General features: G+C 33.3%; 1 long non-coding RNA gene across 1 annotated transcript; it reads left to right on the plus strand.

The window, feature by feature from the left end:
- The first annotated feature begins 643 nt into the window (after window positions 1–643).
- On the plus strand, window positions 644–7587 carry LOC149480252 (uncharacterized). The gene is made up of 3 exons (XR_016316996.1): window positions 644–761; window positions 3879–3974; window positions 7323–7587. It is a non-coding gene; the product is annotated as an uncharacterized LOC149480252 (long non-coding RNA).
- Window positions 7588–7910: the final 323 nt, after the last annotated feature.

Raw genomic sequence — 7910 nt, forward strand, 5'->3', positions numbered from 1 at the left:
TCACAGTAAGTACATTATACATATTATGATATAATTCTGTATGATATACATTATACTGATAGATATTTAATTAAAGGATAGATGTTATCGTATGTCACTATGATTTTATTTCATTATTAAAATGAATCTGCTTTTGATACAGTATCTGGCATATAATGATTTATAAATATACGTTGTACATTATTTCAACGTAGATTTAATAGTCGGGTTTTAGTTTTAAACTTTATTTTTATTTAACTTATTTTGGAGTTATGTGAATTATATGTAGGTGTATACATATTACATATGAGAAATTTGCTAGGAAATCTCTTTCATTTGAACCCCACACAACTTTTCTTTTTAATTCTCTACTCTCCTAGAGAGCTCTGTAGTCAATTTAACGGAACGTCATGCACATAATCAGCCGACAATAAAAATTCTACTAACAACACCTATATAGATAAAGGTCAAAATCATATTCAATTTAAAGTAAAAAGGAGGGTTTTAAGTAAAAAGGAGGGCTTCGCTATACTCGGGTAGAAATATAATGTCACACAGGCAAAAACTATCTGCAGCCGTAATATAATCCCAAAGTTTCTGATTACCACCTCAATCGTGCTCACTATAGCGGTACAAAGTTTAGTCGCAATAGAAAATGCGCCAGTGGCTCCCCCTGTCAGCGGTATGCTTTTGTAGTCACACACTTGATATTTTAAACGTTGTTTATTTAAAGTTTTCACGGGGAATTGTTTGAAGTGTCCTGCATGTTTGGTTTGTGTCAGGTTTGTGTTTCATTTTAGCGTATTTAACTGCGAATAGATGAAAATCATTGGTCAATTATGTTTAAATTTGATTTACATCAATTAGTAAGATTAACATTCTTCTGAGTTATATTATGTGCTATTTTAGTTTTTATTTCTTTTGAAACTTGTCCTAATATTTTGTTTTTATATCCCCAATAAAGAATTTTCGTTAATAATAATCCGGTTGCTAAGCTATAAGCTTGCCAATTATAATTTTTTTTTAATATTGTGCCTTTTAACTGTACCATAATTCATAAATGTGCGTGTCTGTTTAACTTGTTTCCTGCTTCCGTCCCCATTTTCCCATCATACTAAATACTTTTTCATTACGCAAAAAATCAGCTCAGACTACATCCAACGCCCTCAGCGACACAATTTTTTTCACAATAGGATTATCACTGGATAAAAAAGTTAACGGAGCGTAGCCTTAAGAACAAAGGCTTATTTCTTTTTTCACGAAAAAATATAAAATTATCCCCATTTTCTATTGTAGTGGATATTTTCTTTGATATTTAAATCTTTTGTCCGTGGAAGGTCAAGCGTGCTAGTTGTAACATAATCAATTTTGTACAGTTGGACTGTTTTGTGAAAGAGTAAAGTGACATTCCACCAAGTCCTTAATTAACATTCGGTATGTTATGTTGGTACAGATCAAATTTTTCACAAGAATTTCGTAAATGTTAATATTAAATGAAATAAATTTCCTTATTTATCACTTAGATCTCTCGTAATAGGATACATTTTCAAGCATCACAAGATCAACAAAACTCTTCACAAATCATAATATTATGTAAAAAAGTAATTGAAATTTCTTATTCATTGTGTTTCCAGATATTAATTAACCTTCCTTATCGCTGGCTTCATTTATAAATGTCAGTTATTGAATTTTCTTCAGTCTATTACATAATAGCTTTGCCCTGTTATTATTGTAGCATATAAACACTTTTTACTTATCACTCATTTCGTAAACTCAATAATAAATTAGTATCGCTTAACGAATACGCAAGTTTTCCCTCCATCTAAAAGTAAATCTATGCAAATCGTATAAACGTAACTGTTTCTATTATTCCACCTCAAAAACGATTCCTTACAAAATGAGTACAGTTTGTAATTTAAATGTAAAGTCGTGTAGAATGGCCATGATTTGGAACATAAGGGTTCACCCTTAGCCCGTTCCGCTCTGCTTGCTACGAAACTTTAAACTACCCAAGTTTTGCGAAAATCGTTTTTCTAGAATTTACGATTTTCCCGCGCAAGATGTACTGTTTAATCTGTTTACTACAACTTAAATCCATTTCGTTTTACCAAGTTTTTCGATTAAATTATTGCGATAAATAAAAATAAATTGAGTCGAGAAAATAGATTTAGTTTTTAGGGCGTACTAAGCTTATACTGTAGTGCTGGTATATTCGTACAAATGCATGCTTTTATCCGTCGTTACTCACACTCAAGCACAAGAGCTCATAATACCAGGTTCATAAATTTCATTAAAAAAGACTACCTATTAGACAGCGATGCACCTGCTTACAAAGTGTTCCCACACTGGAAAATTAATTTCACACTGTGTTGTGTTAAAAGCGCGATGAAATATAACCCTGTTACTGGTAAGGAGCAAACTCAAGTCAAATGAAGATGCCATTTTCTTTAGCGTTCTTTTTCCTTTCTTATGTCGTTTGTATCCTCACTCACTATCTCAAGAGATGCGTATTTTTAATATAAGGGATTTTCAGGCTTTTTCGATGAATATAAATAGTAAACAAAATAAGTGCCGTTATGAATTCCTTTTCATCTTTGTTCTTATATTGTGACATCGCCCTAATTATTTTCACAATTATGGTAAATTTTAGGCACAATGACGAGAACTAACCCCTCAAATGGATCCACCATTCCAGCCTTCAGAACTGAAACAAGATTAAAAGCGTATCGACTTGACCGCATCCCAGCACATAGCAACAAATCTCCAACTAGTTCTCAACACCCATTCGAGTCAAGACGTCTATTATAATTACCAGAAATCTATAGGTCGGGTATTCGAGTCAGGCATGACCAATTTGTGGTCTGGGCGAGCGTTGCTCTAATTAGTTACTGGCTTGAGAAGATTCATATCAGCCTGAGTTGCCGACTTGAATTACCGGCCTAAGATATAATGGAGGTGCGTTTAGTTTTGGTGTTTTCAAGCAATTTGTTTCGTCACACCTGGTTGGTAGGAGCAATTCAATTACGTGGAGAAGAAACTGTTTTAGCTGGTATAATTTTATTTGTGTATTTTGGACTCTATCACTATAAGCTGTTTGTAAAGCCGCAGTAAATGTTATTATAACAGGGATATATGCAATTTTGCACATATCAAGAAGCAACTACTATTCTAAATGATTTGCGATTTATCTCAAGAAAGGGCATCAGCCATTATTTGTGCGCGTGTGACAGATCTAGGAAATGCACATAGATGCAAAATCTGAGTTTAACTTCATACAATATCAAATACAAAAAGAGAATACACATTATATTGCTCTCCCGGGATATCTTACCATAATATAATTATTTATATTAAACACAAAACGGTAATCAAATAGTCGACTTAAACAACATAGATCAAAACTAGCAAGCAAAACAACCGAATATTATTTTACAATCAAGGCGGTAAATCTAATTGTAACATTACCCTAGTTCGAGATAGATAAATCATATTCACAGCCGCGCAATATTTGCTTGCAAACATTCCTTGGGATCCAGTTAATGACTTGTAAATAGGAGGGTAGGTTCGTCATTAATAACAAGGGAGCTGTCTTGCGCAGTTCTTGAAGCAATTACGCGGTATGTATGCCGCTTTGTGATGCTAACTAGCTTTGTTTTTCATAACTCTTCTATGGCTAGAGCTATCCTTGTTCGGATAGTTGAGGCAATATTTTATAGAACACAAAACATCTGCACTAAATTACCGTTTAAAATGTAATATTCAATTCCTCACCTCTTTTCGAATAATCACCGCGATTGTCGCATATAGAGCCATAAGAAGTTCTTATATTTCTGATTGTGAGGTCAAATGTAAAACATATGATTGAGAGATAAACAAATGATGAAAATTTTCTTTTTTAGTCACTACCAGGAGTCCATGCTATGATTCTACGCAGTACGCTCTACGCTCCTACGCGACCCCCTCTACCAAGAAGACGGTCCTGGAACAATTTAAAAGTAAATTATTATTTGCTCTTTAGGTATTCTTACTAAGCCAAAATTAATAGATTTAAAGACAACAACCTTAGTAAGAATTTATAATTTTTCGTTTCGTCCGTTTTACCCAATTAAAAAACCAACCAATTCGAGAATTCGCTAGCCATTAATAAACGTGTTGCGACACATTCTGTGTAATGACCTACAAATCCCGCTATCTAGTCTATTTAGCGAGATTTATTATTATTCCTAATTACGTCTCGCGGGTAAACAGTACGCATTAACCTCGACAACTTTTAAAATTCGTGTTTACGCATAATTGCCACCATAATTCGCTGTAAAGATCGTAAATCTGTCTGTTTTATTTATTTAATGGTGTGTATCGTGCAGGCTGGAAATCGTGTCGTAGTCGTGTCGGCTTATGAATTATGATAATAATATTGTTTGACAGTGCCTCTCAAAAACGGCTGTTAAATTTAGTACTGATTAATATAGACCGGGAGATACTGACACAAAATTTCGAGTCATTTGTAACAGGATGGCGGTTCTACAGGGGTCTTAGTACGCAATGACAAAAAGAAAAACGATGGTGTGAACACTGGTACCGGTGGTTTAGTCGCGTGGGCGTTAGTCGAACTCGTCGTAAAAATAGCGAAAATCAAACGATTTGTAACACAAAAATTTTAGAATTTACCGATAGCCCATAAAAAAGAAGTAGGCGGTACTGTCATGCCATACTTTTCCGGTGTGACTTACAGCCCGCCATACCGACGCAAATGTGTTGATTTAAAAAAAAACAATTCAACCATTTGTACCAGGCTAACTTTTGCACAGGTAACCATCGTCGTCTAGCCATTTACGAAAATCACCATACCATACTTTTCGGACGATTCCAAATGGTCGCCATACCGCCGAAAATATGCAAAAATTTTTTTTTTCGCCAAACTTTTTGTACCAGTATTGCATTTAGATTTTTGGAAAGTATTTGATAAAATGTGACCATTATTATATTTGCCATACTTCTTGTAGGGGGAAAAAGTGCTGCCATACTTCATAAATAAATTTATTATTAATTTATAGAAGTGAAGATTTCTACCACCTAGATCTTTGAAATTTTGTATTTATATTTGTTGAACCTCAAACTTATAGGAAAGATTAATGCCATACTGTTACAAATCGTTCAAAATACGAATAAAATCATACAATAAAAAAAAATCTTATACACATTCGCCACCTCCCACAGGTATGGCATTATCACACTTCTATTTATAATCATTCAGGAGTTGTTGAAAAAAAAATTTAGGGTGTTACAAATGGTTCGGCGAAAAAAAAAATTTGCAGATTTTCGGCGGTATGGCGACCATTTGGAATCGTCCGAAAAGTATGGCATGGCGATTTTCGTAAATGGCTGCACGACGATGGTTACCTGTGCAAAAGTTAGCCTGGTACAAATGGTTGAATTGTTTTTTTTAAATCAACACATTCGCGTCGGTATGGCGGGCTGTAAGTCACACCGGAAAAGTATGGCATGACACTACCGCCTACTTCTTATTTATGGGCTATCGGTAAATTCTAAAATTTTTGTGTTACAAATCGTTTGACTTCGCTATTTTTCCGACGAGTTCGACTGACGCCCACGCGACTAAGCCGCCGGTACCAGCGTTCACACCATCGTTTTTCTTTTTGTCATTGCGTACTAAGACCCCTGTAGAACCGCCATCCTGTTACAAATGACTCGAAATTTTCTGTCAGTATCTCCCGGTCTAATAGAATTGATTGTTCTATCTCCGTGTTATAAAATTGAGCTTTGATGCCCATTATTTTTTCAGTGAAAGCTTTTCTTTTAAGATTAAAAAGGTGAGAACGTACCAATATCGTGAAGTAGAAGTTAGTTTAACATGAGATAGAGTTAAAATAAATTGAGAAATATGAGTATAAAAAGCCGTGTGGCAAGCAAGTAAAAACAGAAACGTAGTGTTCTTAGGAAGACGATCTCTACATTTTAATGACTTCATAAAAGAGTACCCATGCTCTATATTCTCTGTTTATTTTTGAAGGCAATTGATTTTTGCTAATAATAGTTTACCATCGAGTACATACTTATGTACCTAAATATAAACGTCTCGAAATATCTAAGGAACCTAAACAATACAGGGTCTCAAGTGCAGAAGGTCCGACGAGGGTCCAATATTCATAACTTTGGAGCGTTCATAAGAGAATAAGTAATTGATTTTGATATAGATTAATATTAAAAGCACTTGATAATATTTCATGTATAATTTTATTTATGCTTAAAATTACAAGCGTAGTTCGAATAAATGTACTCACGTAGGCTGTAGTATCCATGTCATCCAAAAATGCGTGGATTGTAATAGTGTAGATCTAATATATGTATTCGCATGGACCGAAGTTTCCATGTAAAAATACCTATAGACTTATACAGACTATAATAATATTATTCTATGCCATAAGCTTAGATCCAAGCAGTTTCAGCGTGAAAGAGTAACAAACAAATATTCATATATACCGTTCAACCTCTCAAAAATGTTGATAACAGGCGAAGAAATTGATTCATAATAATTTATGGAAATATTCTTTCTTTAGGTTTATCTAATTTATCTATAGCAGGACTAACATTTATCAAGCCTCCTACCAAAATAATATCACTACAAACCTTCGGAAAAATCTTATCCAAATAAAATAAATTAATTATTAACCACAAAAGCTTAACAAAACATATGTTTACAATGATAAAAGGGAAACTTGGCCTGTCCTCTGCGGCGACATCGCTGCTATCCGACGTGAGACAGACGTGAAGAGTTCAAATGAAATACATATTGTGTTTAAAGTGAACATTTTGACTAAAATCTTTGTAATTCTGAGAATAGTACATTTAACAAAATACTTACTTGTAAAACATTTAAATACTTGCCCTTTAAACTATACATATATATATATATTGTAATAATATTATATATATATATATATATATATATATATATATATATATATATATATATATATATATATATATATATATATATATATATATTATTACAATCTCTGTGTAATTCTATTATCCTTTTCTTATTTTTCGTTCATTAGATCCAATTTCATTCAGGTTTAAACAAATATCTATCCATCAAGATTTGATAATACATGCATCAATTATATCTGTTTTATTTTAAGAAGTCTCCCCAAAGCACATCTCGATACCAGTGCTTTTGCAAAATTAAATATTCTGTCTATCCTTATTATTATATCACGGCTTAGTGCACTTCACATTATCAGCCCGTCCTTGAACTAAAATTCGTCTATAAATCGGGAAGATTTCCGAAAACCTTATTCACGATGTTTTCCTTCCTACAGGTGATTTATTGTAAAATTCGTGCATGCGACATTGAAAAGCGTGGCTCTTCCGGGCGATAGCTGGAACACTATCTACTGAGGCGCCTCGGTAAATACGAGACACTTTTATACGTTTTAACCGATGGATTTAGAGTTTAAGATTATCTTAGTGAGGTTAGTGCGCTTAACTTAGTATGGTTTGTAAGGTTAAAACTTAAAAGTACTGATCTAAGCCAGTTGCGGTTGATGTGATTTGAAATATAAGTGATGTAGGTACGAAATAATAACAGAGAAAAATATCGACTAATATTTTTAATGATTAAAAGTAAACAATTATAGCTGACCCGGATAACGCTGTTGTGCCTTTTCTAATAAGTATCGCAAGTAATAATCCAACAAATATTCACGAAAATATTGTACAAAATAAGATGCAACAAAAAGGTGTGACATTTCACATAAGGCCTCATCAATATTCTGATAGGAATCACTACAGCATTATTGTTTCAAAGATCACTATCAACAGTTGAATAAAACAAAACAAACCGACTTCAATCATAATATCTATATGAATAGAGTTTTTAGTACAAAAACATCATCATTTCTCTATTA

This window comes from Colias philodice, chromosome 18, assembly GCF_061535455.1.
Source record: "Colias philodice isolate Cphi_HAF_F1 chromosome 18, ilColPhil1 Martin Lab GWU primary, whole genome shotgun sequence".
Classification (NCBI taxonomy): domain Eukaryota; kingdom Metazoa; phylum Arthropoda; class Insecta; order Lepidoptera; family Pieridae; genus Colias; species Colias philodice.